Consider the following 15,641-nt stretch of genomic DNA (forward strand, 5'->3'; position numbering starts at 1 on the left):
AAACTGAAACACTTTCCCCTTTTGATCTCAAACAAGACAAGTATGTCTGCTGTCACCACAACTATTCAACATTGTATTAAAAGTTATAGCAGCATATTAAGCAAGAAAAAAGAAATTAAAAAGCAACCAAATTGGAAAGGAAGAAATAAAACTATCCCCATTCAGGGACAACATGATCATATATGATTATATATGTGTGTGTGTATATATATACATGTATATATATACATACACACATATATATACATACACACACGCACACATATATACATGTATGTATATATAAAATCCTGAAGAAAACACACACACACACACACACACACAAACTGTTAGTATTTATAAACAAATTTAGCAAAGTTGCAAGATCAACATGCAAAATCAGTTGTGTTTTTATACCCCAGCAATGAACAATTTGAAAAAGAAATTAAGAAGGCAATTCAATTTATGATACCATCCAAAACAATAAATTACTTTGGAATAAATTTAACCAAGCAGATGCAAGACGTGCACACTGAAAACTGCATAACATTGCTGAAAGAAATTAAAGGAGACACAAATAAATGGAAAGACATTATGTATTCATGGATTGGAAGACTTAATCATATTAACATGGCAATATTACTCAAAGGAATCTACAGACACAATGCAATCCCTATCAAAATCCCAATGCAGAAATAGAAAAACTAATCCTAGAATTTATATATAGATGGCAGGGACCCCTAATAGCCAAAATGACTGAAAAAGAGCAAAGTCAGAAGACTCTCACTTCTCAAATAGAAAATGTACTACGAAGCTACAATAATCAAAATAGTGTGGTACTGGCACGAAATTAGGAATATAGGACAATGGAACAGAACTGAAAGTCCAGAAGTAAATCCAAACATTCAGGACCAATACATTTTTGACAAGGGTGCAGAGAATTCACTGGAGAAAAATAGTCCTTTCAACCAATAGTAACAGGGTAACTGGATATCCACAGGCAAAAGAATGAAGTTAGACCTGTACCTCAAAACTTATACAAAAATTAACTCAAAATGAACTAAATATCTAAATGCAAGATTTAACTAAAACTATAAAATTATTAAAAGAAAACAGGTAAGTAATCTTCATGACCTCAGATTTGGCAATGGATTCTTAGATATGATACCAAAAGTGTGAGCAAAAAAGGAAAAAAAATAGATAAATTTGATTTCATCAAAATTACAAACTTTTGTGCATCAAAGAATATTGTCAAGAAAATGAAAAAATCTACAGAATAGAAGTAAATATCTATAAATTATATATCTGGTAAGGATTTAATATCCAGAATATATAAGAACTCCTATAATTCAACAAAATAACAAATGACACAATTTAAAAAGTGGGCAAAGAATTTGAATAGACATTTTTCCAGAGAAGATATACAAATTATCAATAAGCACATGAAAAGATGCTCAACATCATTAATAGGAAATGCAAATCAAAACCACAATAAGATGCCACTTCACACTGAATAGGATGGCTAGAATTGGGGGAAAAAAAAAAAAAAGCAGAAAATTACCAATGTGGTGAGGGAGGATGTGTAGAAATTGGAAGCCTGGTACATTGTTAGCAGCTTTATGAAATGTATAGTCCCTATGAAAACAGTTTGGTGATTTCTCAATACGTTAAAATAGAATTACTATAAGGCTCAGCAATTCTACTCATTTGTGTGTACCCAAAAGAATTAAAAAGAGGTGTCTAAACAAAAAACTTATACACAAATGTTCATAGAAGTCTTATTCATGACAGCCAAAAGGTGAAAACAAACCAAATGTCTATCAACAGGTGAGCGGATAAAGAAAATGTGGTATATCCATATATGATGGACTGAATTGTGTCTCTCCAAAATTCATATGTTGAAACCTTAGCCTCCAATGTAACTGTATTTGGAGACAGGGCCTTTAAGGAGGTAATTACAGTTAAATGAGGTCATTAGGGTGGGGTTCTAATCTGATAGGATTGGTGGCCTTCTAGGACTAGGAAGAGAGAAAGTTCTCTCTCTCTCTCTCTCCACATGCACAGGAGGAGAGTCCATGTGAGGACACAAGGAGAAGGCAGCTCTCTACAAGCCAGAGAGACCTCTCCAGAAAATGAACCCTTGATCTTGGCCTTCACAGGCTCCAGAACTGTGAGAAAATAAATTTCTGTTTTTAAACCCACCCAGTTTATGGCATTTTGTTAGAGCACCTGAAGCAGACTAAGACTCCACGTAATGGATATTTTTTAGCCATAAAAAGGAAGAAAGTACAGATACATGCTAATGTGTATGGACCTTGAAACATTATGCTACATAGTGAAGGAAGCCAGACATAAAAAGCCACATATTATATAATTACATTTATAGGAAATTCCAGAATAGGCAAATCCATAGAGAAAGAAGGCAGATTGGAGGTTGTCAGCAGCTGCAGGGAGAGGGAATAAAGAGAGAAGGCTTAATTACTAGGGGTTTCCTCTGGGAGTGATGAAAATATTCTGGAACTGGATAGTGGTGATCCTTGTGCAACCATTGTAAAAGTACTAAATACTAAGGAGTTGCACACTTTAAAAAGACTAAAATGGTGAATTTTATGTTATTTGAATTTTACTTCAGTAAAAAAAGGAAAGAGATAAATATTTGAGGACCATTAATCATATATGTGAAAATGATTAATTACTGCAGTGCTGTGATTGCTAGAAATAACTTTTTGATAATAAATCAAGTCATAGGCATACAATTTGAGGGCAAGTCGATTTTCAGCTCACCCTTTCACATAGATTGGTATCATTTCAGTTTTCCTTGGGGGAGAGACGATAACAGCAACCCACCTGGAAAGTGTGCAACCTAAATTGGCAATTATATAGAAGAGAAAAGTGACACCATAGGCTTTCCCGTATTCATTGATTTTACCCCTGCTAATTCTCATTGCCTTGAAAGTTGTTGGAAGTCTTCAAACAGATTTTTAAAATATTTTTTCTAAACTTTTCTATTTATTCCCAACAGAAGAACCAGTCTGACACAACCTAGTATGCTACTGCCAGAAGCACTCATAATTCATAGTTATTAAAGTATTCATTTCAATAATTCATCTAACATTCTGGACTTCCAATTCCTTCATTAACTCACCTCCAAAGATATTTCCTTTTATCCCATCTCAGCTTTCACTTCCACACGCGTAACTTAGATCCCAACATTATGTATCACCTCCAAAATTTAAACCACAAGCATGAGATGTCTGACCACCACTCTTAAATGTGCAAGGTCTTTCACTCTGGCATCCCATTCCCAAATATTTTTCCCCTACAGATGCCTGCAATCTATTAACCTCACCAATTGGACCCTGCTCATGCCCTCTTCCCATATCCTCCCTTCATTCTTTACTCAGTTTCTAAGACCTATCATTGTAATAATTCCTCGCATATATCATTAAATTCCTTGCTCTCTTCTTCCTATATTTATTTACGCGACAGAAACAAATTTTGTTGGCATCCATCTTTCCACCTACTGTGTAACTGCACATGAACAAGCGAACAGAGCTGAAAAGAAACTTAAAATTCTGCTGGTAGGAATCATTTCAAGTATATGCCAAAAACTGAAGTGGATCAGCAAAAGATATCCAAAATTCTTACTCTGTTTCTCTATAGTTAATTCACTGTCTCACTCTCTGCAAATTCTCTTTGTGTTGACCCTTTTATACTTCATCCTCCTTCCTCAAGAGTCAACAAAACATCTTTTTACTCTATCCTCCATACATTGACCATTGCCCTTACTTCTGATTTTACTGGAAAAATAGAACAATCAAATGAAATTTTTCACATCTATTTGTCACAAATCTATGAAAAAGTGCGTCTTTGTTGTATATTTGGCCTTGCCTATTATGGTGGATTAGTCATTCCTGCAATTACCTGAGACCAAACCCCACCCATGCAGCTGATTTCCTCATTTTCTCCTAGTCAAGTATTTGACTAAGGTGATCATTCCTTTTCCCTATCCATCATCTTTTCCCCTTATTTACTGAATCATTGCCATTCTCATTGAATATGTTCTAGTATCTCTCCCGTTAAAAAACAACAACAAAAAAACATTGACCTTACCTCTCACTATAAATCACTTATTTCTATAATTCTGCTGAAAATAGTAGTATAACTGTAGTACCAAGGTGTTCTCTAGAAATTCTATCTTGAACCCATCCCAATCAGATACTCTTGCTTATTACTCCACAAAAGTTTCTTTTCTCAGAGTCCCCAGTCATTCCCAGGTTTCTATATCCCAAGGTCCATTCTAAGCTGATCATTCTCTCTGTCTTGAAATATCTTCTCCACTTGGTTTCTAAGACATCATGTTCTTCAGGTTTTCTTCATTCTGCACTGCCAGCTTTATCTCAGTATCTTTTTCTGGCTGTCTTGTCTCTTCCCAAATTGTCAATGATGAAGTACCCCAGGACTCAGTTTTCTAACCTCTTCTTTTCTTCCTTTATGCTCATCTCTTGGGTGATCTCCAGTCACATGGCTGATGACTTCAAAATTTATATCCTCAATTGTGACTGGTTCCCTAAATTCCAGACTCCCAATGAAAGACATCGATGACATCTACAATTTGATTTCTAAAATGTATATTAATTTTAACATAACTAAAACATAATTTTTAAAATTTCACTCCCAATCTGCTCCTGCTCCAGTGTTCCCCTCCATAGAATATGGTAACATAATTTATCCACAGCTTTGGTAAAAATATAGGGTCCACCTTGACTCCTGTTTCTCTGCCCTACCTCAAATTCAGTCCAGAGACAGGTGCTGTTGTCGTAACACGAAATTGTGTCCTGAACTCAGTTACCTTCTATCACCAGCACTGCTATTACACAGCACCTGACACCATCTTCTCCTGCCTGCATGTGTTCCGGTTAAACCCAAGGCTTACTTCCTTACTTGTTCTCCAGAGTTACTTTGGCATCCTTTTTGCATATCACCAAGGATGATTCTTTAAAATAAAGCAGATAGCATCCCACCACACTGTGAATAATGTCCAAAACCGTACGAAAGCCTTCAAGGACCATCATTATCTGACTCCTTTGACTTCTGTCTTTTTTTTTTTTTTTTTGCTTTTTCTGCTCTAGTCACAAGGGTCTTGCCGTTTTTCAACACACCAATCATTCTTGCCCTTTGGGCTTTTCAATGGCTCTTCCTTCAGCCTCCAACGCTTTTCTACAAATGTAAACTCTGCGCGATTCACACTTCATTCAGGCTCTGCTTAAACGCCGTGCCCACAAAAGGATTTTCGTAGTCTTTGTATATTCTTGCTTGACTTACTTGCATTTAATTAAAAAAGAATTATGATCCTTTTGGCAATTTCCTCTGGCCTTGGACAGCAATGCCAGCCTCATTTATAATAGCACATCCTATTCTCTATCCCTTTATCCTACTTTATTTTATTTTTCTTTTGCCATTTAGCACATCCTGATACTGTATTAATATTTTTGGCTCTATTTTGTTTCCATCTATTGCCAATTCTCACACCTACCATGTGAACTCTGTTCACATCTAGTGACAGTGCCTAGAACTCACTGTAAGCTCCATTTTATAGGATTTTTAAAAATTTTTTCACTTTTGTTGCCAGGGCCTAGAGTCATGACCAAGTCACTGTAAATAATTGTTGAGTGAAGAGTTTGAATCCCAATTCTGATATACATTATGTATTCCATCTTGGAAGAGTTCCTTATCCTCCCTCGGTTTCATTTTACTCTTCTTTCAAAAGAAAACTAGCCCTCCAATCTTCACAGGTTTTTGTGATAATTAAATTATATAACATACATGAAGTTTGCAAGTGAAAATGTGCAAAAATATTAGGTCTTCTGTTATTAATTAAATAGTGAGGGGAAAAAGAAAAACAGACCATAGTAATCTCATGAAATCAACGGATTTGTTAATCATATCGGCAAGGGAGATAATCTTTTTAATTTTCAATCCAATAAATGATTATAAAGATTTTTGAAGAAAGAAAAGGAAACATTTGGGGTTTTGATGGACAAGAAAAAGAACTAGAGAATCTAATGAGGTTTGTGTAGTAATCGTCTTTAAACTACAGTAACCTTTAAGGTGGATAATGAGAACATATTAAACAACGTGGTTACACTATATTTTATAATCCAGATTGAAGAAAATTAGTAGATAGACCTTATGGGTTGAATTGTATCCTTCCAGTTCATATGTTGAAGTCCTGACCCCAGTACCTCAGAATGTGACCGTATTTGGAGATAAGGACTTTATAGAAGTAATCAAGACAAAGTGAGTTGATTGGGGTGGGCCCTAATCCCATATGACTAATCCTATATGACTGGTGTCCTTATAAGAAGGGGAAATTTACACACAGACAAAGGGATAGAGGGAAGATGATGTGAATACAAAGGAAGAAGATGGCCATCTATGAGCCAAGGATAGACAGCTAGAACAGAATCTTTCATTATATCCTTCGGAAGGAATCACCTTTGTTGATACTTTTATCTTGAGCTTCTAGCATCTAGAAATGTGAAAAAAAATTTCTGTTGTTTAAGCTACCCAGTTTGTGGTACTTTGTTACAGCATCCCTAACAAAATAATACAATAGGCCTAAGCAAATTCTATCTCTTGGCAAGATATTTTTTAATGATTGTAAGGAACATCCTTCAGGCATATATTTATGAATGTCCACGATCCTAAGAGTTCCCTCTTTCTGTCTACTTATCAGAGTCTGGTATACTATGGGCCTCTCTTTTTCTTTCTTCTCTTTTATTTAGTGCCCATTCTCATTTCTTTCCCTGAAAATGTCAAGGCTATTCCTCTCAATTGAAATAGATGCTAATTTCAGAAAGAATATGAAGCAGGATGGAAAATTAGCACTGAAGCCACCCTGTGGTCACTGGATGAACTCCTACCCCAAATTTGGTTCAGATAGCAAGACTGATGAGGCCACACACATACAAAAAAGATATCAAAAGTTTTATTATTTACATAATGAGGCATTCTGGGAAGAGCAGCACATGCCTCCCACATTGATTGGGAAATGGCTTGAAACAGTAAGGAAATGAGACTGGCTGGGGATTTTTATTGTCTTTAGGGGTTAGGGCAAAGGTGAGAGTTCCCAGGTACAGGCAGTGGTTTTTGTAGTTTGAATCCCTTGCTGGCAGAAAAGGAAGGAGTTCTCAGGCTTGTTCATTAGCTTGCTCAGATGTGGGAAAGAAGTCAAAGAGGGAGGGGTAAGGCTTAAATAATGACAGCAGTCAATCAGCAAAAAATGGAGTCTGACTCATTACAATGAGAAAAGGAAGGAGCTAGAAAGCATATCAGTGCCGCTCTTCCCATAGCTTCCTTAGCCTTCTGACAGTGTGATGTTTTTCTGGGAGATAGAAGATTTCTGATTTTGAAACTGTATGACAGTCAACCAGAGAAGGAAGATAACCTGGTTGGGAGAAACACGTTGTGGTGTTAGTTTAAGAAAGTGGAAGTATCTGTGGGTCATCAGAAGAGAAGAAACCATTTACAGAAACTAATTCAAGCTGAGAATCATAAGCTGAGAGAAATTATACTTTTGAAAGGAAAGTTATCATTAGTTTAAATTGCTTGAGGTATGGACCACTGAAATAATAATATTTAATACACAGTTTTTTGGGTCTTAAAATTTGATATCATTGAATACCAGCAAGCAGGGTGACACATTTAAGTATTGCATGTAAGTGTAGAGGAGGCAAATCTCCTATGGAATTTCTAAAGTGTTTTATTATATTAAGTGTTAAATAATTGAGATGCTGAGAAAAGTGTGCCATAGAGTTAATAAGTAGCTCGCTTATTTTTGTATCAGTTAAAATTTAATGGCAAAAGTTCTCCAAATCGTGAAAGGAAAAAGGACACAGAAATAATCTTAAATCATGTTCCAAATACTATAATGAGAGGTATGGAAATTACATGAAAAGATAATGTTTTAATAAAATAGCTTAATTCTCATCTTGAGGCAAAAGAAATGAACCATGTCTGGATTCACATTTATTTATTTATTTATTTATGTTTAATTTTTTCCAGCTTCATTGAGATATAATTGTTTAAGGTTTAAGTTTAAGGTATGCAATGTAGTGATTTTATATATGTATATATTGCAAATGATTACCACAATAAGGTTATATCCATCACCTCACATACTTACAATTAGTTATAATTTGTTTTTGAGTGTGTGGTGAGAACTTTTAAAATCCACTCTCAGCAATTTTCGAATATACAATACAATATTACTAACTATAGTCACCATGCTGTACATCACATCCCCAGACTTTACTTACCTTACCACTTACCTTACCATGCTGTACATCACATCCCCAGACTTTACTTACCAACTTCCAGTTGGAAGTTTGTACCCTTTGACCACCTTCACCCGTTTCCCCCACTCCCCACCCTCTACCTCTGGCAACCACTGAACTATTCTCTGTTTCTATGAGTTTGATTTTGTTTTTTTAGGATTTCACATTTAAGTGACAAGGGACTCATACAACTCAATAGCAAAAAAAAAATAAATAAATAATCCAACTAAAAAAATAGGCATAGGAACTGCATAGACATTTTTCCAAAGAGGATATTCAGATGGACAGCAGGTACATGAAAAGGTGCTCAACATCACTAATCATCAAGGAAATGCAAATCAAAACCACAATGAGATACCACCTCACATCTGTTGAGAATGGCTATCATCAAAAAGACAAGAGATGACAAGCTTTGATGAGGAAGTGGAGAAAATGGAACGCTTGTGCACTATTGGTGGGAATGTAAACTGGTACAGCCACTGTGGAAAACAGTATGGAGGTTGCTTAAAAAATTAAAAATATAACTACTATGTGATCCTGCAATCTCACTTCTGGGTATGTATCCAAAGGAAATGAAAACAGGATATCAAACAGACATCTGCACCTGATGTTCATTGCATCATTATTCACAATAGCCAAGATACAGAGACAACCCAAGTGTCTGTCAATGGATGACTAAATGAGATGTGATATATATACAAACAATGGAATATTATTCAGCCATGAGAAAGAAGAATATCCTGCCATTTGCAACAAGATGGATGGACCTTGAGGGCATTATACTAAGTGAAATATATTCAAATTTAAACATTAAATTCAAATCTAATGGGTTTGAAACCAGTTTTTATGTTAAACTATTGCTTCTTTTCTATTCATGGCCTATGATAGAGCTATTTATTTCTCTTGGGTGATTTTTTTCCCCCATTTCCCAAACTAGTCAGATTATGAATTCTTTTCTGCTTTCCTAGACTAGTGGCTGAAAGCTTCGAGACTGTGTTTTATATTCCTATATTTATGCAGATTGGTTTACTTGCATTTTCTTCTTCTGCAAACTATGAGGACATGTTTTCTAAATGCTTGTTGACATTAAAACTTCAGCTTCCAGCCTTGATAAACTATATTGTGGGCAACTACCCATGTGCCATCATGATATTAGTTTCTTCTTCTTGCTCTGCTTTTATTTCTCCTTTCTAAAATTAGAGATTTTTCTCCTTCTCTAAATATTGGTCATGTTTTTGGATTTTATTATCTCTATCCTGCATTTTAAAATCTTCCACTAAAAACTCATTTTGGTATTTTCTTTCATAACTTATTTAACCTGACTGATCATTTGAAGAGAAAAACAAGGAGGAGGGGATTGGGCAGAACTCCAAGGTTATTAAGTATGAGAACAGACACATGATTTTAGGAACATTCATATTCCTTATATTTCTCTCAATAAATGCTATGTCTCCTTCAGGACACTTTCCATAGCTCGTTCCATATACTCCCATGTCATCTACCACTTCCATTAATGTATCTTTATTGATATTATTTATTGGACATACACACTAGATTGCAAGCTAAATGAAGACAGTTTCTATATCTGTCTTGTTCACCATTGTATCTGTAGAGCCTACCACAATGCCTAGAACTCAAGGAGTGCTTCATAAGTTGAAGGAAATGGTTAACAAGAAATTCTTGCAAATTGCTTCAAGAAATATGTAGAAGTATACTGAATATGAGATAAATGAGAGTCCTCCTAAAGGTTCTCTGTACTGAACCAAGTTCCTTCGACTGTTTGTCAAGATTATTTATTGAGTAATCTGTCACTGACAAATAATCCATAATTCTTGAGTAACCTGTAATTAATGAATGACCTCTATTTGATACAATTTAGCTGTAGTAAAGAATAAGTGGTAGTCACAAAATCTTGACAGTAGCCCCTCCAGGGGGCTATGCAACTCGGAAGATAAAAAAGTAGGAAGGCCTCCTGATCTGATGACTTTTTTTTTTTTTAATTTTTTGTTTATTGCAGTAACATTGGTTTATAACATTGTAAAAATTTCAGGTGTACATCATTGTACTTCTATTTCTGCATAGATTACATCATGTTCACCACCAAAATACTAATTACAACCCATCACCACACACATGTGCCGAATTATCCCTTTCACCCTCCTCCCTCCCCCCTTCCCCTCTGGTAACCACCAATCCAATCTCTGTCCCTATGTGTTTGTTTATTGTTGTTATTATCTACTACTTAATGAAGGAAATCATACGGTATTTGACCTTCTCCCTCTGACTTATTTCACTTTGCATTATACCCTCAATGTCCATCCATGTTGTCACAAATGGCTGGATTTCATCTTTTCTTATGGCTGAGTAGTATTCCATTGTGTATATATACCACAGCTTCTTTATCCATTCGTCCCTTGATGGGCACTTTGGTTGCTTCCAAGTCTTGGCTATTGTGAATAACGCTGCAATGAACACAGGGGTGCATGTACCTTTGACTTTACCAAATCAGCTTCATTTCTGTGGCTGTTAAAACCTAATGTGGTGCAATTGACACATGCAGAACCCCGAGGTGGGAGTCACAAGCCCTCTATCACGTTAGCTCAATGCATGTGCTGCCTGTCTGGTGTCCTTTCTCAAAGCTAGGTATCCACGATACTGGATGAAACCCTTCTTGTCTCATAAATTTGATTTTCAAAGAGAAATCAAGGCTGCTGTTAAACTGCCAAGAGCAGAGTAAGTGTTGCATAAATATTTTTGAATGTATTAATAAATAAATCCTAGAAAAATATGGCTGCAGTTGCAAAAAAAAGCAGAGTAGCTAATAATAACTGATTGAATATATACAATTATTATAAGAACAGATATATCAAGCTAATTAATAGCATTGCATAAAACATGTATCTGATCTATTATTTTGTACAATTTGATTTAAATACAGACTTTTGCTATATTTGGTATAACAAAACATTTATGTTAGCAAAGGTTACTATAAACTGACATCATTCTATAATTAAAACCTTACACTGAGAATTTTTCAGGTAGTTTACATCCATTAACGCTCAGAAAATCTCTGACAGATAGTTATTGCTATTACTGTCTTAAGCGGAAAAAAAAAAAAAGATGGTTCCAAATATCTAATAACTTGCTCAAAGTAAAAGAGATTGAAATTAAAAGAATTAAAATAAATTCAAACCTGGTATGACTCGATTCTAGATCCTAATTGTTCTGTCATATAACAGTAGTGTATGATCTAGGTCATATATTAGTTTTATAAATGTGCCTTGGTTTTAAAATCTCATTTGTAAATGCATCCCAAACTTAAAATTGACGTTATAAGGTCAAGCTTGTATTTCTATTGCAAAATTGTCAGAGCCTATTATGGGTTACATAATCTCCTCGAAATTTATTTTGGTAAAGCATAATATAGTATTGTTTCCACAAAGATTCTTTAAAATCAATCAAGTTATTAATGTAATTTAATTTAGATTACAAAACAAAACAAACAATGCAGAGTTACTTCAATGGGGACACCGTAAAATATATAAGTGCACATGCATGCACACATAATTTAGTAAAATGTTTTAATGTGATATTAACATAAACAGTATATTCATATACTAAAGCTAATTTTACTCAGCTCTTCCAGAATGTGTTTTTGTCTCCAATTTTATGAATAACTGAGAGCTGAATGAGTATAGAAAATTGTTATTCTATATCAATACTAATTTCTATTGGAAAATGATGTATTCATTTTTACTATCACAATTTTCAAAAGAGGTCAATGATCTTTACTTTTATTAAACTGTATGTTTTAAATTAAAATATTAAGTGGTGTTATAGTGTTAGAGAAATAAATCTCTTGTTTACTTAAAATTACATTATTCCATTTTAGGATTTAAATCCACTTCTAAACATTCATATGTTTATCTCCTGAGAAAGGTATTATTCCCATTTTACGGGTGAAGAGACTGAGACAAGATGAAGTTCATGACTTGACAATGTTCACAAGCAAGTAAATGGTGGAGTCTGGCTGTCGCCAGGCGGTCTGGCTCCACAGTCCAGGCTCCTAATGACTTCAAACCGCCTTTCTTATGTACAGTGTTAGTTTTCCCCTTTATGAACAAGGGAAGCATTTTGCATAAACTCTACTCAATTCATCAACAGGAAAAAGGTCACCTATTTTATGAAGAATTGCTTTTACTGATATAAATATATTTGTGTTCTTTTTGCCTGTTTTAGAGGGGTAATATTTGAAGCTCGGCAGATGTTCCTACAATAATTATCAATGTTTATCAAGTAGTTTCAAAGAGGCTCTGTACTCTATAACAGTCAGCAGGTGACCAGGATATGCTCTTCCTTCAAAATGAAATCTCCAAAAGGTTAATCTATCAAAATAATTGAGGACATAATTTGTAACGTATGCCACAGTTACAGATAGGTCATGAACTCCTGGGCAGATAAAACAAGAAAATATGATCAATAGAAATGGAAAAAATGGAAGAAGATGACTAGAAATACAGCACTGTGAGAGACTTTTAAAGAATTTTAGAAAGACAAAACTTTTGTAATTGCAGTAATTAAAATTTGTATCTTTAATTTTATTTCTCATATGCTCTAGTAGTCAGAAGTGATCGTTTACCCACTACTTTAGAAATTGGTCTATCAAACAAATATTGTATTGAGAAAAGTTGTATGATGAATGCATTTCTTTCTGACATTATATTGAGTTGGTGAAATATGTAACTGTCATTTTTCCCATGCTCAGCTATTTCTGTGGATTTTAGAAGTAGTAGACAGAAAATGGAAGCATTGGATATAATTTCTATGCTGTTTTATTTATATGTTTAGATACAGTCTATGATATTGTTAATGTTATATGAAATATTAAAGTTAGTGAAAGGTAATAAAAGCAGAATATAATATCTATTTTACACATATATAAACTTTTCATAAATTGAAAATTTTTATGCTTATTAAGATGTCCTGTACACATCTGTTTTCAGTATATTAAAGTTAGAAAATAAATCCTTAGCATGCTTTAGTGTTACTGGTTTACATTTACTGCAATCTTATAAATACAAATTGGCCATTCTAGAAACTCAAAACAAAACCAAGTTTTTTCGGGGGCCATCCCCATGGCCTAGTGGTTAAGTTTGATGCATTTTGCTTCGGCAGCCCGGGTTCAGTTCCTAGGTGCAGATCTATACCACTTGTCAGCTGCCATGCTGTGGCGGCGATCCACATACAAAATAGGGGAAGACTGGCACAGATGTTAGTTCAGGGCAAATCTTCCTTAGGAAAAAAAAACAAAAGTTTTTCCTCGTACATCAGATAAGATAGCACTTTTCATCAAGGTACACTGGGTTCAATTTATAAATCTGCGACCATTAGAATCATACAGAATTTTAATGGCAACTGATATTGCTGAATTTCCAACTAAGATTTATATCTCTATTGTCTACTTTGCTATGATTTTGTTCAATAAATTAATTTCTAGGCATGACAAAAGACCATAATTGTAATAGTTGAAATATTACTCTGTCATTAATAACAGATTATGTGGTTGGCATTTCCAAAATTTTGTTATTTTGGTATGCATTTCACAAGCATGACATTTTTGAAAGCTAGGGAGCAAAACTCTGTGCTAACTATATAGGGGAATATTCTTATTAACTAAAATTATAGAAACATATTAAAATAATGTCTGTTATAAAAGCCTTAGTTCAGAATCACAAATATACCACATTTTTCATTTATTGGCTTGCAATAATTCTGCTTCCCTTAGAATTGGCTTAAATCTAAAAATGGAAACTAAAATTCTAAAATCTGAGCATTTTAACTAACTACATACTTAATTATAACCATACAAAAGAGAATGGGAAAAATGCATAATTTTACAAAAAAGATGGTACTTTTCAATGCAGAAAAGAAGTAAATCATATCACATACATATTACAGGATTCAGAATAAGATAGACAATAATGAGGGGGGAGGCTAGATCGGTGAGCTTTTTTGTGCCATCTGAGGTAAACATCTGCTAGATCGAAAATGGCAAGTTAGTATAGAAACAGATAATGCAAATAAAAGGAGCAAGAGAAGAGTGGTATAAAGTACATTGTTAAAGAACACCTATTCCACTTTTCAGGAAAAATATAAACTAGTTCAAATATAAATTTGAGATATAACCATACCTCACTGGCAAGAAATCTAAAAATCCCTGAGGTGGTAAAAATCAGAAAGCAGTAAGGAAATGCTATGAAATATCAGGCATGATCTGCTTTAGCAACTTCAGGTCTTGTTCAAATAACTCGTCACATCATATTTATTTAGTTCTCCTCTACACGTACAATGTAGTCAAGATTGTGAGTACACTATATTTCCTCACAAATCTGTGATCTCTCACATTCATCGTATTGTTCTTCCCCTCCACGATATCCCCTACTTCCTGGCCCTTGAGCTTTGTGCTCTGTCACTGTGTACCTCAAGTCTGGAGGAAATTGATTTTGAAAAATGATTGACAACTTCTCAAAAATAAACTTTATGTCCTACCATTCAATTAAATGAATCAATTCTCTCAAAAATAATTATTGATTACTTTTTATTCGCCTGGTAATTAGAGGTTCTAGGAATACAAAATCAAATAGGACAACTTCCAAACTTTCAGGAATACGCAGTGGAGGGGTCCAAGTTCATTTGCCAAATTTATAATATGTAATTTATTTCAGATAATGTGCTATGGAACAGCAAAGTCAGTTTTAACATGAGTTTTCCCAAGAGCTCCACAAACGAGTTGGCAATTGGCAATTACTGCTACTTTAGATCTAGCTGCCCCAGAGAAAGTGCTGAGGTCAAAAACGGTGCAGAGGGTTACACCAAGTTACCCTGACTTTTACTTTGTAGTGTTACCATTGAACTGTACTCCAAAGCTTTGGCCCAGTAGTCATATTTTCCCTTGAGCAATTCTGTAGTAAGTTTGTGCAGAACTAGTTCTAAAATGTTAAAATATATCCAATAAACAAAATGTAAACTTTAAAAAATCGGTCTCTGAGTGAGCTAGTTTGTTTCTAGCTACATGATTTTTTTTACTTGTGAAAATATTTTACATCAGGGTTCATGTATAAGAATGTTCATAGCTAATTGTGATAGCTTCAATCAGAAATAAAAACTCAGGGGCCTGTCTGGTGGTGTAGGGGTTAAGTTTGTGCACTCCACTTCCATGGCCTGGCGTTTGTTGGTTCAAATCTTGGGCCTGGACCTACTCAACCACTCATCAAGCCATGCTGAGGCAGCGTCCCACATAGAGCAACTAGAAGGATGTACAAG

Source organism: Diceros bicornis, chromosome 21, assembly GCF_020826845.1.
Source record: "Diceros bicornis minor isolate mBicDic1 chromosome 21, mDicBic1.mat.cur, whole genome shotgun sequence".
NCBI lineage: Eukaryota > Metazoa > Chordata > Mammalia > Perissodactyla > Rhinocerotidae > Diceros > Diceros bicornis.